This window comes from Pipistrellus kuhlii, unplaced genomic scaffold, assembly GCF_014108245.1.
Source record: "Pipistrellus kuhlii isolate mPipKuh1 unplaced genomic scaffold, mPipKuh1.p scaffold_m20_p_13, whole genome shotgun sequence".
Lineage (NCBI taxonomy): Eukaryota > Metazoa > Chordata > Mammalia > Chiroptera > Vespertilionidae > Pipistrellus > Pipistrellus kuhlii.
Genome location: NW_023425438.1, coordinates 2,630,317 through 2,651,237, shown reverse-complemented (window position 1 = coordinate 2,651,237; position 20,921 = coordinate 2,630,317). Strand labels below are relative to the sequence as shown.

General features: G+C 41.3%; 1 protein-coding gene across 2 annotated transcripts in view; it reads right to left on the bottom strand.

Annotated features, from left to right (window-relative positions):
• The window catches only part of VSNL1 (visinin like 1), a 62,997-nt gene extending 43,535 nt beyond the window's left edge, over positions 1–19,462 (bottom strand). For both annotated transcript variants that reach the window (XR_004987326.2, XM_036434650.2), the window contains exon 1: positions 19,342–19,462. The gene's annotated coding sequence lies outside the window, so the exon portion shown is untranslated. The remainder of the gene's footprint in view (positions 1–19,341) is intronic.
• Positions 19,463–20,921: the final 1,459 nt, after the last annotated feature.

The following is a 20,921-nucleotide window of genomic DNA, read 5'->3' as shown; positions in this document are numbered from 1 at the left end:
AGATGCCACTATATCTTCATTTCACAGTCAAGGGAAATAAAATTTAGAGAATTGAAGACATTTGTTCAAGGTCACATCGCAAGAACACAGTAGAGTTAGGATTTGAACCCTGTAAGTTCTCTTATTCACTGGTAGCTTTTCTGTCTTCTTAAAGGAGATGAGAAACAACAAAGTATTCTCCGGGACAAAAGCTATTATTTCCATGTAAGAGTTCGCCATCCTCCTTCCTGCCTGGATGGTGTCCTGATCTATGGTTGCTCTTTGTTTTTTTTTGTTTTCCCAAGGAAGGCAACTTAAGGGTACTCCACAGCTTGGTCAGTTATCTCACAATTGCTACCTTCTGATTCCTAGGGGTAGAGGACAGGTTTGGATGCTAAATACGAAAGCAGCAGTTGAAGGTACTGAGCATTTTTAGCCAAGAGAAGCAAAGACTTTAGGCAGGAAATTTGAGCTCTTCTCAAACAAGTGAAGGATTTATTGGCACAAAAATAGACTTATAGATTAGCATAAAGGAACAGAGAGTCTAGAAATAGATCCAGCTATACATAATTACTTAATATATGATGAAAGAAAAATTTTCCGAACAAGAGGAAAAGGGAATATAATCTTGTAAGTGATGCTATTGTCACCACTCAATAGCAATTTGATGAAAAACATCAGTTAGAGTGACACTATATCCCACCTTTTAAAGAACATTAACAGTTGGAGCAAACAGTTTAATACAAAAATTAAGTCAAAGACAACAATTAGAAACTGAAAATATGCTAGACAAATGTTAATAGTTATTGTGTATGTATATAATTCATGCCAGGGTAAACACAAATAATGAAAACAAAACCCAAAAACATTTCTAACTTACTTAATAAGGTTACATTAGGCTTTCTAAACATTAAAAGCAATGGCAGAAACTATAAAAGATAAATAGATAGAATTGCATAAAAATTCAAAGTTTAGGCAATCTAAAAACACCAGAAAAAAGCAAATATTAAAATGGGGAAATATGCAACAAAATGTCTTCTAAATACTAAATATGCTTAAAAGTAAATTGGAAAAGGGCATGAAATCTCAGCAACAAATATGAACAGATTATGAACAAAATATTAAATATCAATGACTAACAAATTCAATCCTACAAATAATCAAGCACAGTAAAATTGTATATTGTTGCAATCCACTAAAAATACTAGAAATCAAGAAGCTTTATATATCAACACTTTTAATTCCAGGAGGAGCTGTCTTAAAGAAGTAGTCCAAGAGGAAAAAGTTATATACAAGGTTATATTTAATGCGACATTATTTAATAATGGTAAAAACTCTAGAACTATAACCATTCCCCATTTAGAAATGCATAGTAAATTATGGCACATGAACTCAGTGGAATATAAAACTGTGAGTACTACGTTAAACATGGCAAATTACTTATATTCTAAGTGGAAAAAGCAGACATACAATATTGAACAGTCATTATAATTAAACTAGTTACTGCAAAAACAAACAAACAAACAAACAAACAAACGAAGTCTCTTTGAGAATGAAAGAAGGCGCTATTGTTTATGCAAGGACAACAGGCATTATTCAGGACTATCCTAAGTAAATTGGAGTGTATAGTCCCCCTACCTCTCCAACTTCATCTCCTCTCAATAACACTTATATGCTCTGCCACAGCCACACCCACTTTGCGGCTTTGTCTCTAACACAGCGTTTTTCAACCGCTGTTCCGCGGCACACTAGTGTGCCGCGAGATGTTGCCTGGTGTGCCGCAGGTGCAGACAAGACAAGAATTTTATAATTTTTCACTATTTTCTTAATATTTCATAATAAAGTAATTATAAAATACTTTCTTTGTGTTTATTTGATTCCTATTCAAGAGAATTACTTTATATATAGTCAATATAGGCACAGAGTTAAATTTTTTAACATTTTCTAATGGTGGTGTGCCTCGTGATTTTTTTCATGAAACAAGTGTGCCTTTGCCCAAAAAAGGTTGAAAAACACTGCTCTAACACATCAAGTTTACTCTCAGCTTAGGTCCTTTGCATTTGTTTTCCTTTCTCCTTAGAGTTCTCTTCTCCTAAGATCTTTCATGGCTGACTTCTCAACATTCAAGTCACTGCTCAAATGTCCCTTTTTTATTTTTTATTTTCCTGTTTAAATTTTTAAAACTTGTCTCTCCTTCAACACACTCCCAATGACTCTCAATTATGTGGTCTTATATTCTTTGTAGCCATAGAATTATCTGAATTTAGCTGATGTAGTTATTAGTTTATGTGGTCATTTACTGACTTCTTTCCAAAAGGGCAGGAACGTGGCCTGTTTCGTTTACCACTATTTATATCGAGGCTTGCTACTGGTACTGAAGAGGGAATTAATATATATTTTTTTAAATTTTAAATATATTTTATTGAATTTTTACAGAGAGGAAGGAAGAGAAATAGAGAGCTAGAAACGTCGATGAGAGAGAAACATTGACCAGCTGCCTCTTGCACACCCCCTACCGGAATCCCTTAACCAGAATCGAACCCGGGACCTTCAGTCCACAGACCGACACTCTACCACTGAGCCAAACCGGTTTTGGCAGGGGAATTAATATTTTTAAAAGAAATACCTCAACTTTCTATAATTTTTAAATACAAGCTCTTCTTGGTAGTGATAGCTGTTAGAATTATTATATGAATGTGCTCAATGCAAAGAGGTTGTCGCTACAAAAATTGTTTGAAAGAAAGGTCAAGTTTAAGCTCTCCTATCTACCTGCTCAGGAGCTCAATAATGATATGCAAAAGTCAGTCAAGTCCTTAATTATGGCCAACATCAGGGAAGAACTGAAATAAACATTCTTAAATAAGATTAGAGGCTATGTCAATATAAGTTAACCATGGTAGTATTAGTGGCCCTATTATTAAAACCATTACTACCACCTTACAGTCTAGGCATCAATTGATATCTGTGTGGTAATATTTATAACATGTACACCGTGATAATCTGTCATATAAGTATCATTATCTAAATTTCACAGATAAAATAATTCATGTCACTCAGAATATTTTGTGACAGAGTCTTATTACAAAATCCACACTTCTTTCCATTTTATTCAATCAAGATCCTTTAATCCTTGAAAACATTATGTCAGACAATGCATTTGAAAGTATTTTCTTGCTGTTATTGTATGCTTTGGTCCTTGCTCCCTGCACCCCTTTTCCCATTGCTTAGCTAATTCCTACTCTTGGCATCCCCCAAATGATCCCGCCTCCAATCCTCACTCTGTGGAGGTTTGGGTTTATGTGCCTAGAAGGGTTTCTTTCATGATTGTTCTTTAAAAAAAAAAAAAAATATTTGTATTGATTTTTTACAGAGGAAGGGAGAGGGATAGAGAGTTAGAAACATCAATGAGAGATAAACATCGATCAGCTGCCTCCTGCACACCCCCCCTAGGGACGTGCCCGCAACCAAGGCACATGCCCCTCACCAGAATCGAACCTGGGACCCCTCAGTCCGCAGGCCGATGCTCTATCCACTGAGCCAAACCAGATAGGGCTATGATTGTTCTTAACAGACTACCAATATCTGACTCTACTGCTGGAATGTGAGTTCTGAGAGGGCATGAGCAATGTCTTCTATCTTCAGAGTACATAGTCAGTACTAAATAAATACGTCAGTAAATAAATAAAACATTTTTAACTTAATGGAATTGTGGAGGCACTTGGACATGTTTAAAGACCCACAGGTCTGTATCACATGGAAGTAATGGAGGGTTTGGGAAGTGCACATGACACTCAGGTGCTTGCATATTTTCTCTGTTTGGAAACTGTCCCAGTGAGCTATGCAGCAGGGTGTGGTTATCTCAGAGACTTCTCTTGGGGATATGCTAAAATTAAATTGATATCTACCTGGTAAATGGCTTTGTTGTCCTCGCTATTGAGGCTTTACAAGTGATGGATAAAATGGGAGATGCTAACATTTGGGGGCCAAGCTCATTCTCCTCAAAGAGAAATACAGCAACCACCCTCTGCTTCTCAAGGCCCAGAGACTGTAAACAGGTTTTAGCAGCAATCCTAGGAGGGTGAGCTGGAAATGTAGACCTCAGTGGATTTCCCTGGAATCTATTATTTCAAACAGCTTAAAATAGGTCTTCCCATTAAAATTTTCTTGTAGCATTGATGAATTTTCTTCCATGCTACTTAATCCTGTTTACAATTTTATGCTATATTGTGATTACTTGTTTGATATCTGTTTCTCTAATTAGACTCTGATCTCTATGAGGGAAAGGATTATGGCTGATTTAAATCACCCTCTATATCTAGTACTAGACAAATGATATCTGTTTAATAGGAATTTGTTAAAAGAATAAATGATTTGGTAAGACAGAGGCAATACCTCATGTGAAAGTGACACAATAAATATTAAAAAGAAGGTAAAGTAAGTAGAAAGAGCACAGATCTGTTTTACATCTTAGTGCTATTACTTACAAATGTCACTACTTTAAGCAAATTACTCAACTCCTGTATCAATTTCATCACTAAAAGTAGAAATATTATTATCTCATTGAGTCTTTGTAAAAATGAGTGAAATAATGCAGAGCAAAGCATCTGTAGTGTCCTTAGCACAGAAAGACAGGTGTGCCCTGAGTGTTTACAAATATTGTACACCTCAAATAGCTCCTCTTCCTCTTTTTCCTTTTGTGCCTAGTTAACTGTGGAAGTTTGGAATTCCTGAACATCATCGGGTGTAAAATCTGTCAGAAGTGGAAATTACTCACAGGAGGAAACCCTTTTGCCCCTGAAATATCATCCTCCTGTGGCCAGAAATTCTCACCTCCCTATTCCAAATCTTAGACATCATTGGGACCTTTTGGTGTTCTTTGGTTCATTCAATACATATTTATTGAGCATGTATGATATGCTGTCCACTGGTCACTTAGATAGATGTTCAATCTAAGAGTTTTATTTATTCTACACAATAAAAGGCTAATATGCAAATCAACTGAACAGCAGAACAACCAGTTGCTATGATGCACACTGACCACCAGAGGGCAGATGCTCAATGCAGGAGCTACCCCCTGGTGATCAGTGCGCTCCCATAGGGGAGCACCACTCAGCCAGAAGCTGGCTCATGGCTGGCAAGCACAGCGGAAGCCTCTCCCACCCCCACAGCAGGTGGGCATCCCCCGAGGGGTCGGGACTGCGAGAGGGCACAGGCCAGGCTGAGGCACCCTCCTCTAGTGCATGAATGTTGTGCACCAGGCCTCTAGTATTTGAATAAGTCCTGAAAGGACCTAGGGGCCTTAGTCACATATCACTGCAAACAATAACAATAACTATCTGTTATTGTACACTCTCTCTATCCCCAGCCCTGATCTAGGTATTCCTGATTAATAATCTTACTTAATCTTTGTAAGGACTAAGAAAGGTAGACCTAACAATTTTCATTTTTAGAAAAAAAACTGCAGCCATGCAGATAGTGAGCGGCAGTGTTGGGGTTTGAATGCAGGTCTGTGTGATCCTACAGCCATGATTGTCCTTGTAGCAGCATGTCTGGCCAGCCAGTCACTTTCTAAGGTATCATTTATTTAGCAACTGATGACTTAACATTATTGTAGAATTTTTCTTCTTTTTATTAGATTGTGCAATTTAGTAAACATTGCTCTTATAATTACTGATGTAAAAATATTGGCTCACAAATGCTGCATTTTCTCTGGCACATGAACACTGCTTGCCTGTGGTACAGAAATCTTTTAAATTTGACCTTAAAATGGATGCAAAGTTCAGAATCCAGGAGTTTCCTTTTTTAGACCAGCAGTGTCAAAGTCCAGGATGTTGGACCACACAGAATCCTGGATATAATTTTATTGGCCAGTGTGCTTGATGACAGGTTTTGAAAAACAAAGATACTAGGCAGGCATTCTGCTTGGTCAAAATACTATCACGTTAATAGTCATTTAACACCTGGCCCACTTCATTTAGACCTATGAGAGATCCAAAGATTAATCATACCCTGTGTCTGCTTTCTAGGAATTCACAGACCAATGCGGAATATGCTACTAGCAATGATATGAAGAGGATGATGATGATAGTGGTAGTAGGAGTAATAATGATAATAAAAGCAAAGCATGCCATTAAAACTGTATGAACCAGTGTTCTGGGAGCTCAGCCTAGCTTTGGCTCTCTTTCCTACTTCCTGTTCCAAAACAAAGTGACAGACGTGATGGGATATCAGGCAATTGCAGATAGGTTTTAGTCAAAAGAGACTTTTCAGAGCTTCCAGAAGGAATGCAGCCACTGGCTCACAAAGTCGGCCCTGAAAATTACTAAGTAGTTTAGACCAATTTCCCACCCAATACTAAATGTTATGACTCCTTTGGACTATGATTTTCTAGAATCTCACCCTCTGCCACTAAGCAGCCAGCCCAGGTTCAAAGGGATTCCTCATTCTACAAAAGATGTCCCTTAAAATGACAGTGAGTAACGGGTACAAAGATATTTTCCTCAGTGCTATTTAAAAAGTTAAAATGTATAATAAAAAGAGAATAGTGAGGTAAACCTTGTCCGTACAGACAATGAAGTATAAAGTCTTAAGATAACATTTGTGACATGTTTTAATTGCAAGGGTCATGCTAAGGGGAAAAAAGTTGAATATAAAATTTAAAGAAATGAGTAGTCTCAATTAGAAACAATGCTTACAAAAGAGGAAAATATAGCCTATAAGTAACAGATTGTAGGCGGTTTTATTCTTTTTCTATGTATTGCTTTCTAATTTTTCTGCAATGAGTATTATTCTTTTACTTAGAAGATATCACTATGCACTTAAGAGCAAATTCCCAGCTTTCAACCAAGCTCATTTTTAAAAAAATATATTTTTATTGATTTCAGAGAGGAAGGGAGAGGGAGAGAGAAATAACAATGATAAGAGAGAATCTGCCTCCTGCACACCCCTCACTGGTGATTGAGCCTGCAATTCCTGGCCAGGAATCAAACCATGACCTCCTGGTTCATAGGTAGGTGCTCAACCACTGAACAACACCAGCCAGGCACAATCAAGCTCATTTAAGAGCTATTGTGTGAGTAGGGACTTGAAGGACTGAGTATTGTTCAATGAATTGCGTGAAATGCCAACAGCAGCCCTCTTTAGTTCTAGTTCTTAGAGTTCTGTCAAATGAGTTTGCAAAAGTAGACATACAAAAAAAACACACACAAAGTAATCTCTGTCTTCTTCACTTAATGAAAAAAGAAATATTCTGCCCTTATATCTACTTCTAGACAACCACAAAACTGGAATATTATCACTGTTATAATGGGACAAACTCAATCACCATGTGTCCAGGCTGGCTCTGAATTTAGAGAAATGATGTGATTCTTGGTTATCTATCATAGGAAACAATAGCTACAACGCAGAGAAACTAGCTAGAGAACTGTATAAATTTTTAGCCTTCCTTATATTATAACATCTCCCAGTGAGTTTTCATTCACAGATGTATAGCCTTATAGACCCCATTATAAAAATCAGAGTACTTCTTACCAGCAACCTCTGGTTGGCATTTTAGGAAGTGGTTCCCATGGAACATAGAAGAAGCTGGTCTCTTTACATGCTATAATAATAAAGGGCTAATATGCAAATAGGCTGAATGGTGAAACAACCAAACAACTGGCCACTATGACGTGTGCTGACCACCAGGGGGCTTGTGTGGAATATGGTGGGCATCAGCTGCGGCAGGATGGTGGAGCAGGTGAGCTGAGGTGCCAGACCAAAGCGGGGTACCCATCACTGTCATCAGGGCGAGCTTCTGGTGGTTACTGAAAATTCTTTACTCCCATGCACAGTGGTCCCACCCGGTGCTCCCATACCTGCAGCCAGCACTGAAGCCACTGCTCACACCCACTGCCGGTGCCTAGTGCCGGTCCCAATCGCTCAGCGCCATCAGTGAGTGCAAGAGGTGGCTGCCAGCCCTGATTGCCTCTGAGGGCTTCTCTACCTCCCCCTGTTCCGGAGGGGCAATCGGGGCACCGGTTCCACTTGCACCCACTGCTGGCGCCAGCCCCAATCACTCTGCACCGTCAACAGGTGCAAGTGGGATTGGTGCCATCAGCGCATGGGAGCGGGAGCTGCTGGCAGAAAGGGGACTGGGGCTGCAGCAGGAGGGCCCCGGTGGAGGCGTGGAGGATGGACACAGTTCATTTCAAGGTGTACAAATTTGTGCACTGGGCCCCTAATTTTGTAAATAAGCAAGCACAAGCAGTACAAGAACATTATGTCACTGTCAATGTGCTAGGAACCTTTATAAATAAATGTTTTTAATTCAAACATTCATGTTCTGGAAAGAGTACCCATTTACCTCCACAAATGGTTTTAGATGTAGCCAATTTAGGAGCTAGCACATAAGCTATATTCAGCTGTATACTTCTTGATTATGAATTCATTTAATTTCTCAACTTAAATTAAAAGCTCTTTGAGAATAACAAATACTATTTCATTATTAAAAATTGAGTGGCAGTTCAACGTGAAGATTCTGCTGGGCCTTTAATATATATTATCTCTAGGATTTGCAATAATTTTGTGAGACAGGTTAAATTCACACTTAAATGAAGAAACTGAGGCTCAGAAAGATTAAATTATTTGCCTAAGGCCACACAGCAATTAAGTGGTGGAGTTAGAATTCAAATTTGGTTCGGATTTATAGTCCAGTTTTATTTCACTTTTCCCATTTTGATGATGTCTAATCTTTAGATTATTTAGATTGCCTTATTCAGAACTTCTATTTTATACCATGAGAAACTGAGACACGAGGAATTAAATGACCTGCCAAGTTCATGTGAACAAAAAACAAACTCAAATCTGAATCAGATTAATTGCCTTTATTTGTTGTTTTTTAAATTACGACCTTTGCAACATTATATTAACCTCTGATAGCCTATCATACTTAAATTTTTGTATTCTTTTTAATTGATATAAAGTTAAAAATATTTTACAATAATGTCATTTTTTCTGAATTTTAGATCATATTAAAGTTACAAATATACTTCCTTTTCATGTGAGGAAACTATACAGAGATATAAACATGCAGGGGAAAGGATTCAGAGCCATTAGCCACTTTGGCACAATTGTGGTCAAATTTCCATCCAGAAACAAAATGGGAGAGATCTCAAGGGATCAGTAGCCAAAGTACTCCAAGAAGTTTCCTCAAGCTTCTTGGCCTGTTAGTCCCTTTTATTCCATTTGAATTTTTTTTTTTTTTAGGAAGGGAAATTAACATTCATTGAAGACCTTATACATGCCAGAGACTGTGCTAAGCACTTTCATAGACATTACGTTATTAATCCTTACAATTAATCTCAGGAATATAATTTCCATTTTACAACAGTTAAATAACTTTTTCAGAGTGATTACACTCATCTCTGAAGCCAGTCTCTTTTACCCATACCATACTTCTTTCTAGAGAGAAATAGGTATTGTATAAATATCTGGTATAAAACAGGCTGCTCTCTATTAGTTAACTGGGATATGTAAGACCTTATTTGGAGCCTGATTTAAATAAACTATAACAATTCTTATGAGATTTGAACACTGGCCAAATAGTTGATGAAATTAATTTACTTTTTATTTTTTTTTTTGGGGGTGTAACAGTATTGTGGACATGTTTTAAAGAGTCCTTGTAGATATATACTTAAATATTTGTAAATGAAATAATATCAATATAATGTCTTATTTTGTTCAAACTAACCTACTGGAGGGGGAAGAAAAGTGACCTTAATAATAGTTATAGCTGGGTGATGGGTGCGTGGGAGATCATTTCTAGTATATAATTCTCTTCGAATGAGCATGCTTCCCATAGTTAAGAAGAGTCTTGGGTTTATTTTTTGTTTACTTTCTTAATATATCTTTACTGATTTTAGAGAGGAAAGGAGAAGGTGAGAGGGATAGAAACATCAATGATGAGAGATAATCATTGACTGGCTGTCTCCTGCACGCCCCACACTGGGGATTGAGCCCACAACCCAGGCCATGTGCCCTGACTGGGAATCAAACCATGACCTCCTGACTTATAGGTTGACACTGAACCACTGAGCCATGCAAGCTGGGCAAATCTTGGGTTTAAATGACACCTTTTCAGTTAATAAAAGTGTGACCTTGAATAAGTTACTTTCTGAGACACCGCTACTTAGTCACAAAATGAAGCATCCTTACTTGTAGAGCTGTCATGGGGACTCAATGAGGAACTGTGTGTAAACATACATGATAGTGCCCTATACATTTTAAGTTCTTTACGTTTCTAGTTAATATTGTTACAAAAACAAATGATCTCTGTTTTCATTTCCTTGCTCTCACGACTTAGCCAGAGATAACTTACAATATTCAGATGAATCTGATATTGGCTAAGAGCCAAAGATGAATGATATAAAACTCCTGTGTACCTGTCATCTACTGAGCACCTCTGTGGAAGAATGTCATCCTTTTCCAGTTTCTCCTTTGCCAAGAGCTCTTGTTTTATTAACAAATCATATGCCACTTTGCACAGCTCTTTTTATAACCAGTTTATTGATGCATTGGCTACATAGCTTTATTCTTTAACTACTGCTTCAAATATTATCTACTGTGTTTCCTGGCCCCACCCCAGGACGATAAATTGGGCTGATCTATCTATTTTCAGGTCAATTTTTTCTAGGTATTAAAAAGTTCAATCTAATTTAAACATATATTTCCACTTAGATCCAATTCAATCTCTCCTTTATCAGTAGTTCAATTTTGAACTAAGTGATGAAGATGCAGATATAACCTTGATGCAATAATTTGCACAAGATCAGTACTTTGAGTCTTAAATCTATACTAATAAAAGAGAAAGATGCAAATTGACCATACCTTCGTGATGTCCATCAACCAGTCAGAAGTGAGTATGCAAACTAATACAACAAAGATGGTGGGCTAATTTGCATACACAGGTGCTGAATGGCCCAGAGTTGGGTGGGACCGCCCCAGTAGCTCCAGGCCTCTGGGCAGCGTGGGAAGGTGGCTCCAAGCCAGAGTGATGGCAGAAATACATCTTCCACCAGAGGGAAGGTGATGCTAGCAGCCAGAGAAAGGAAGGCCCATTGTTGCACGAATTTTCGTGCTTCAGGCCTCTAGTTTTTTTTGTTTGTTTTTTTAATTTTTTAATTTTTTATAAAAGATAAACTAAAATTCTACAGTTGTGATAATAATATATTTGTTACTGCCCAGGATGCATGGTTCAGTGGTTGAGCATTGACCTGTGAACCAGGAGGTATCAGTTCAAATGCCTGGGCTGGAGGCTCGATCCCAGGGGTGGGATGTGCAGGAGGCAGCTGATCAATGATTCTCTCTTCATTGATATTTCTATCTTTCTCTCCCTCTCCCTTTCTCTCTGAAATCAATAAAAATATATTTTTTAAAATAATTTTTACCATTATGTTGCTATATAATCTACAGAATATGTTCAAAGTCATCTCAATTTTATAACTGCTAACTAGAGTAATTTCACATTTATTTTTATACAAGGAAACTAAATTCATAAAAGTAATTTTTCTAGGACTTCACACTTAAGATGACTACAACACAGTTGTGATGTCTAAAACACATTTAATGACTCCCAGTTTTCTGTACTTTCCACTATATAGTTCAGGAATTTCTTCTATAGATTCTTTCCTGTATGTATCGATACCACCTTTTTACTTCACTTGACATATTGGAATTCATTTATCTGTCTTTTTCATTAGGTATAAATTCCTTGATGGCTCCAGTGGTATCTTAATGTTGATTCTACAATAACTGCACAGTGTTTGGCACATATATTCCATAGTTATTTATTTTGTAGGTTAAGCACTATTACCTGTTAAATGTTTTTAATAGCTTAATTTCTTATTCAGAGGTTCCACCATGAATGGGATTACTACTATTCAGAGACTAACATGGTTTATGAACCCTTGATTTCTCATGAAAGGGATGATAATAACTATCATTTATTGTGCATTTTTAGTAATAAGGCATTATGTGGTGGGTGTGTGTGGTGTTTTTTTTTTACATAGATAGTCTTTTCTTTTCAAGAATTCTGTGAACTACTATTTTAAATGAAAACTGAGGTTGAGAGCTTAAACAATTATTCAAGATCATAAAACTAATAAACAGTGGAACTGGCGATTTTTATCTAAGTACTAATGGCCCAGTAAATGGATTCATGCACATTGGAAGGAAATTAACCTTTTTGGTTTCAGGATAAGTTACCCAAGAACTGCCTCTACCAAGTCACCACAGCTCAGCAGTAAACCAAATTTGGGGCCGACAGTACCCCAGCAACAACATAACCCAAGGCCCAAGGTGGAATTGCACGGGCCCCCATGAGGAATAGGGCTCTCTCCTCTCTGGTTCTGGGATGTGTTACCCAAGAACCACTGCTGCCAAGTCACTACAGCTCAGCAGCTCCTGTGTTGAGTGTCTGCCCTTGGTGGTCAATGTGTGTCATATGTACTAGATGGTCAGATGGTCGGACAATTGGACGGTCACTTAGCTTTTTATAAATATAGACATCTTGCTTGAAAATTCTCATTTACATTTCCTCTCATTTCTTCTGAGCCAGTTGAAACATTGGTGAAGGCTGAGGAATTTTTCCATTTATAAATAAAAAATGAGGAAACATTAAATAGTTTTCATCTCATTCTGAGGAAAAATATCTTTATAAGTATTTAAAAGAAAAACAATCTTGTATAGAATTTAAACTTATTTTTTTATAAAATGTTTCATGAGCAAGAAAGTACCTTATGTATACATTTAAAAAACACTTGAACTTCTGCAATAAACAAAATTAATAGCGTTCCATTAACTTACAGTATCAAATACCAAGCAATTCCATCAAGAAGAAGTTGCTAATTGAGTCAGACTTGTACGGTCTTTTGGTACATTAAAAATAAAATATTATATTAATAAGCATGTCAAATTTATTAATAATGCTTAATGGGCCTCCAGTGGGGCATTTCACTAATAATTCAAGATAGCATTTCAGAAATAAACTCACTAATCATAAATAAATAAGATGAATGCAAAATATAAAACACCACAGATTCCTGTACCACCAGAGTCTACTATTTTAAGAAACTTTCAACTGCCCTGAACATCGTGAAATATGAAAGAGCAGAAATATCAGGGCCTACTTGTGTGAATTAGAGAAAATTCATCCAGGCTCCAAAGCACATTTAACATGTTAATGATTTGCAAAAAACCTGTTTACATTCAGCTCCTCAAAAGTTCATAGTCTTTCAGAGCTTAAGAGATAATAAACAAGATCCAATGAAAGGATAAAAAAGTACAATACATTTAAAGTGATAGATTTCTATTTTCAGAAAGTTGCTATATGAGCAAGAATGAAAAAAAATAGGATTCATTTAATAGATCTATAATAACTGTAGGCAAATTTAACTGATTTGTGTACATTCTCCCTTTAATGAGTACTACTTCATAAAAATGAAATCTTTGTTAATTAAGAGAGACCTACTTTCTATAAAAAGTTCACCAATTATTATTAGCTATATTGAGCTTGAAGGCCATTTGGTGAATGAGAGTATTCCAAGACTTAGTTGTAATTTAGAACAAAAGGAAATAGCTTGTTCACCAAAAAATGATCCAACAAATGGTTAGAAATACAGTGCACTGTATTCTAAAAAAATAAACAATTGGTGGTTATACAGTAGGTCATCTTTGTAAGAAATACAGGGAAGTAAGGCAGTTGAGATATCCAGAGAAGGCAGAAGAATTATAAATTATCTGGCTTGCATGCTTTACGTTACCTGATCAGAGTATAGAACATCTCTTTAACGCATTCACAGGCACCTTATTATTAAAGTGTCAAACCTCTTGGAGGATTCTTCAGTAATTTGCTATTCCATTTCTGTTTCATTCATTAAGTAGCTTCTAAAGCACCCCCAACATTCCCATCTGTGAACTTCTCAATGATTCAAGCTGTGAGCAACTCAAACTATTTTGATTCACTTAAGCGAGCACAAGTTATCTTTAGAAACCAACTGTAAACGAGAAATGCAATGTGATGGTCCCTTCACTGTGTGAACATGTTAAAATAATTCTATAACTCAAGAGACCTATCATCTAAATGAGTGGTACACATAGCTGCCATAGGCTAGGATTACATCACTTCTTTGAATTATTAATAACAGTTTTTGAAAATAGGTAAAAAACAATTATGATTTTACTTAGAGATGAAAAGGAGGATACTCATATGAGTAGATTAAAAAGCATTCTTAAAGGTACTTTATATTTTTACTGGAAATGAATTATAAAATCTTCTTTAGTGTAGCTTTTCTTTCCTGTTAAGTAACATAAAGACATTTATAGCAATGTTAATTGTTCACAGATTTCTAGTCAAAGATTTAATTTCTTGATATAATTAACAAGGTACATACAACTGATTCTTGTTAGAACAAATATTTAATTGACAATTAAATATAGAGTATCTACTATAAAAGCCATCATAGAGATGTAAAAAAGGTCATTAAAATATCTGCCCTTGTGGATAGCTCTTTCATACTGTAGCTATATCTTTAAGATAAAAATGTTCCTTAATATTCTGTATTTTTATGTATTGGAAGGATACATAAAAATACAGTGGTAACTTATACGGTAACTTATATGGTTCCCTTCCAGTTCATATACTCTATTATATGAGTTAACCACTGGAATAGTAGGAATACCAATCACTTATTAATTTATCTCTGTATCAATTGATATTTTATGAAATATAATGTTTACATCTAAATATAACTGAAATGGACACTGTCAATTTCAACGTTCGATTAATTGAATGTGATTCCTTCTAAAAGAATGTTCTTATCTTCCTAAATAATCACAAATCTTAGGAGCATAGAAATCTTTCAACATAAAGAAAAAGACCTTTGGAATGACATAAAATATGCTGCTCTTATGAATTAGTAAACTGTGCATTTGATATTGATGTTAAACTTCCCACAGAGCTCCTCAGCAATTTTTGGAATCCATAACTATATGCAACCCAATAGAAAACCTATAGCTTGCCCAGGACAGCATTTCTAATCACATTATCCTGGGATTCATCTATGGGATTCATAGCCTCGCGAGACAAAGCAGAGCACTTGGCAACTACAAGTCTCTGCAGTCTGCAGAGGTGACCTGATGTTCAGAAAAATCCTGGAATGCCTGTTTTCAGAATGGGAGAGCGAGACCAGGTGTCATCTGACACAAGCCTTTGTTAGGAACAGACTATCCAGGAGCGAGCTCAGTCCAGTTCAGTCAGGGTGTGCCAAGACGGGAGGGGTGGAATTCGCCTGCTAATTGGTGAGTGTGCTGAGAAGGCATCACCTTGCTTCCTCAACACCTTCCATGGGGATTGGCCACTCTCTCAAAGGAGAGACTGGGACTCTGTCTTCCACTGGCCTTCCCTAAAGCCTCAGCTTTTTTAGGCAAGCATTCCTGGCATTTCCCACCAGGGGACATTTGTGGTTAGTTTGGGTTATCTTTCTGAGTGCCTGAGAGATTGCATTTCGGAAGAAGGAACGGGAAGACCTGGATTCTTTTAAAACTGACTAGAATGTTATTTATTTATTTATTTATTTATTTATTTATTTATTTATTATGTTTTATTGATCTTTTACAGAGAGGAAGGGAGAGAGATAGAAAGCTAGATGAGAGAGAAACATCGATCAGCTACCTCCCAAACACCCCCGACTGGGGATGCACCTGCAACCAAGGCGCATGCCTTGACGGGAACTGAACCTGGGACCTTTCAGTCCTCAGGCCGACGCTCCATCCACTGAGTCAAACCGGTTTCGGCAAGAATGTTATTATATAGACACTCAAGAAAAATTTTTTGGAAGAAAGGAAGAAAGCCCTAACTGGTTTGGCTCAGTGGACAGAGCATTGGCCTGCAGATTGAAGGATTCCCAGTTTCAATTCCGGTCAAGGGCATGTACTTTGGTTTTGGCCACATCCATGGTAGGGGATGTGCAGGAGGCAGCTGGTCGGTGTTTCTAACTCTCTATCTCTCTCCCTTCCTCTCTGTAAAAACAATAATCAATACAAGTATATTTAGAAAGAAAAAAGAAAGGGAGAAATAGAGAAAGCAAGTGCGAGGAAAGGAGGAGAGAGAAGGAGCTCACGCAGGCGGGTCTGATTGCCAGTGCTGCAGCCCTCGTCCAGCCAGACAGAGACGGCCGTGCTGAAGACCTGTGCGCGCCCTTGAAAGGCTTGGAAGGTTTTGGAAGCTGCACTGCTGGCCTCTGTGGGCCTGGTCAGGGTGAAGCAGTCAGGCGTTCTTCTCTCAGGTCTCCTTTCCCCCCACCCCCCAACTTTTCTGAAGGTGGCTTCTCCTGGAGGGGTGCCAGGAAGCCAGAGACAGGCATCTTGGATTGGGGTTCTGCCTTCTAGGAGGCAGAGGAGAGCTGGCAGAGCACGGTGTGTGTGTCTGCAGCTTCCTCACCCCCCAGTGTCTCCGTGCCTGAAGCTGCAGCAGCTTAGGAGAGGCAGGAAGGCAGAATGGGCATGGCCTGCAGTGTCTCTGAAGGCAGGACGCCCTGGAGAATTCTGGAAACGCTGCAGGGTAGGGATGGAGATGGGGCTGGGCAGTTCTCAGACAGGAATTGGAGATCTAACTGGTTTGCCAGTTCTCTCTAAAACCTCCAAAGATGAAAAAAATTAAAATAAAATAAATTGACTGTGGTGCAGAGGAGGCCAGGAAGCCAGACTAAACATCTAAAGAGATGCATCTAGCCCTAACTGGTTTGGCTCAGTGGATAGAGCGTTCGCCTGTGGACTGAGGGGTCCTGGGTTTGGCCCCAGTGGTGGGGGAGGGGCATGTGCCTTGGTTGTGAGCACATCCAAGGGGGGGGGTGTGTGTGTGTGTGTGTGTGTGTGTGTGTGTGTGCAGGAGGCGGCTGGTCAGTGTTTCTCTCTCATAGATGTTTCTAGCTCTCTATCACTCTCCCTTCCTCTCTGTAAAAAAAAAATCAATAAAAATATTTAAAAAAATAAATAAAGAGATGCATCTAGTAGAGGTGAGGGGCAATAGAAGAGAGACCTAGCAATATGCAGAGGCAGAGGAGTGCTATGGTGTGAAAAGAAACCCATGGAACCTTTTCGAAAGATGTTTTGGGAGCAAATAAGTACTTATTGGATGATTTCAGCAATGTCACCGAGGATGTTAAAGGCCCAGAGAGAAGGGATCAGTCCCATTCAACACTACTTTTTAGTTGTTTGTCCCACAGGCTAGAAGTGAATTGAATTTTCCCTAGCTTGTGGCTCTGTGCCTCCATTCCTCATCTGCACAAACCAGGGGATTGGACTAGATGCTTCTGAAGGCCTGGGCCAGATGTGGTCCTCTGTAACTGGCAGCCTGTGACCCAGAGTGTCCGAGACTAAACGCCTCTGAACGCTAACACCAAATTCTCCCTCTTCCTCCACCAGTCATTTACCAAGGTGGGCACACCTGCACCTCTCCTGGGGCTGGCTCAGCTCTCAGATGACAAGGAGTGTGGCTCAACTGTGACAAATGATTGCTTCTTCCACCCTGAGGGAGGAAGGGAGAGACAGAGAAGGCAGTCTGATTGATACTTTGGGTTCCCAAGGAGATGTTATTCTCGAATTTTCTGTTTCAAATTTCATACCCTTAAATAAATTATAAATTCCTTTGAGTAGGTTCTAAAGAGCTGGACTGACAAATGGTTAAAGAGCTCTGTAATGATCTGCCCCTTTTTGGGGGAAAAAAAAATATGTCATTTTGTCCCAGAAATGGAACCTGCTTTTTCCAAGGAAATCCAGCACGCTGGCCATACACTGGCCATGCTGGGCTCCTGTCTGCCTGCCTCACACCATTCTGCCCGCCGGCGTCAGTGCAGCATTTTCTGGGGTTATAAACACACAAGCTTCATGAGGGTGCACTCTTGGGTGAGGTGTTTAGTGATGTGGAAGCCACATCCCCCCCACACACAGACACACACACACACACACACACACACACACACACACACGACACCACCACACACAGCACCACCACAGCCACCACCACCACCACCACCACCACCACCATCACTCACACAGGCAGGCACTTCTGATGGTAGTGGAGATAAAATGGGTTTTCACGAGTTTCTCTTTTAATTTGTCTCAACCTCAAATTTATTTTTAAAAATAAAAAAAATGATTATGTAGAAATACAACTCCCTTGCTCCTCTTGTCTTGAAGTTGGACGTGACCCAGAGGTAGTATGCACTTGTTTTCTACGCCTACTGTATTGCCATCTCACCGTGGTCTCCGAAATATGGGCAGGAGGGCACCTCTGGAGAAACGGATGCCCACCCTGGCACCTCCCCGGGCAGGATCGGCGCAGTGCAGCGCTGAGCACTGGGACGGACCTCGCCTTTCCTCCCGCAGGCCCCCCCCCCCCCCCATCACCAGCACCTCCGATCTCCCAGGGGTGGGGGGATGGGGGGGGGGGAGTTGACCTTGCAAAGACTTCTCCCTTCTCCCGTTTCTGGGAAGGAACAATCCATTTTAACAACAACAACAACAAAACCCACGAAACCCCCTTTCCTCCTCTAAGGAAACACCGTCAAACGCAGCTCGTCCGGGTCCGGGTGCCCATCCCCGCATTCCCCGAGGCGAACAAGGTGCAGAGGCGGTGAGGAGTGCGGCTCTGACTCCCCATTCATTCTGCCTCCCACTCCCTGCGGCACAGAGGCTGGCTGCGCGGTGGGACGCCTTTCCTTTTCCTGACCATTCACCGCCGCCACGGGAAACCAAGAAGGAAAAAACGAGCCACCGGTTTCAAACCCCCAAACCCGGAGAGAAATGCGTTGTGTTGCGCCCCGCGGCGCGGTTCTGAGCACGCACATCCCGCCGGGCAGCCACCCCAGCCCCGCAGCACCTCGCCCGCCGAGTTTGCCTCGGCGAACACCTCCACGCTCTCCCTCGGCCCGGAAAAGGGTGCACCCGCCCCACGAAGGACAGGGTACTGACTGCCCCCGCTCCGTACTTTCAGCGGCGCCCGGGAAACTTCACCATCGGTCCATCCGCCCCTTACACCCCGGCTCTGGAGATCCTACTACCGACAGGCTTACACTAAAAAATCAAAGCACCACCGTGTCACCTTTCTCAAATCTAGCCCAAGACACCCCTCCAAAACACCCGCTGCCCCCACCCCACCGTTCCAAGACGGCCCCCTCGGACTAACGGTGCCCCGGCCGCCAGAGCCGCTGTCCGCGCCGCAGACGCCCCTGCGCGCAGCCCCGCGGGGCCAGCAGCCCCGGCGCCTCCGAGCCCCCCGGCCGCGCTGACAGCAGAAAGGCGGCGGGGATCGCGGTTCCCACTCACAGTTAGGGCGCTGCGGACGGTGACTTAACGAAAACGGCCACCCTCGGCAGTCCTGTCTCTATAGACACCGAACTGGAGCAAAAGCTTCAGGCGTCTCGGCGGTGCAGCCGCGCTCTCTCCGCTCCGCAGCTCCGGCTGCTCGGATCCCGCTGGGATCGCGCCTCCCAGCCCGCGGCTAGCGCTGGGGTGAGTGGCCGCTGCGGAGGGGGAGCCCCATAGACGCGCTGGGGGCGCAGGGCTGGATGCGCAGGCGCCGAGCGGCCGCGCCAGGCACCGCTCCGCTCCCCCGCCCGCCGCAGCCCGGCGCCCGGCCCGGAGCCCGAGGACCAGAGCTGCTGTCCGCGCATGCTCCGTGGGAGGGGCTCGGCGTTTCCGCGGGTAAACTCCGTTCTCCGGATTTTAGCAGACACTCTGGAGGAAAAGAAGGTGCCAGGCTACCCGGGCAGCGGCACCTGGAGAGGGTGCGGGAGGGTGACCTGGATGAGTCTGGTGGTGAAGGCTGAGGCCAGAGAGGTGACACGTGCATCCAGCTTTGCCCACCGCTCTCAGCCCCAGAGAACCCCCAGCCCAGCCTCTGTCAGGAGCAGACTGCAGAAACCCTTTCTCAGAGCAAGCAGTCTGGGAGTCCATCACCTGGGCTCCCCAAAGGGACGTCCCCCTCATGGCGGTGACTCTGCCTGGGACGCTTCATCCTAGAGAGCTGGGAGCCAGGCCCTGTGGCATCCCAGTGCCCGGGGTGGTCCAGGCCCAGAAAGGTGATGGAGAGATGTGTGTTCAAAGGAGCTGGGGCCGAGGCTTGCCCTGTGTGACCTTGAGCAAATCATGCTAACCATCAGCAAATGCTTAACAGTGCCTCCTCCTCCTCCTCCTCCTCCTCCTCCTCCTCCTCCTCCTCCTCCTTTTTCTTCTTCTAAAAAAATATATTTTATTGATTTTTTTACAGAGAGGAAGGGAGAGAGATAGTCAGAAACATGAATCACCTGCCTTCTGCACACCCCACACTGGGGATGTGCTCCCAACCAAGGTACTGCCCTTGACCAAAATCAAACCTGGGATCCCTCAGTCCACAGGCTGACACTCTATCCACTGAGCCAAACCGGTTTTGGCAACAGTGCCTTCTTTATGCACTCATTATTGCTTATTGGATGTGCTTTCAGTGAGATGTGGGGGGGTGGGAAGCCAATGGGGGGGATGACTCACCGCTGAAATTCAGGGTTGAGGGCTTGAACTAAGGGATCCTTTATCTGCGCCCCCCCCCCAATCCCCTTTTCCTTTTCTCTCCTTGAACAACGTATGTTTGCCAGCCTCCGCTGCTCCCCACTGGCCTGCCAAAGCCTAGAAGACTTGGCAAAGAGCGCTGCCCAGTAAGTGTTTGGTTGCTTCCCTACCAGGAAAGGCAAGGAGCATTCACTGGTGTTTCCAGCCCAATCAGTTTCCTCAAGGGTGTGTGCTTGTATTTCATTCATTCACCAAGTATTCACTGACCGCCTTCCTACTGACTACGAGGCACTGTCCAATGCTTTGGAAGTAAAGTGGCGAAGAAAACCCCTCCTGAGATTTCCTTTCGGGTGGGATTTATT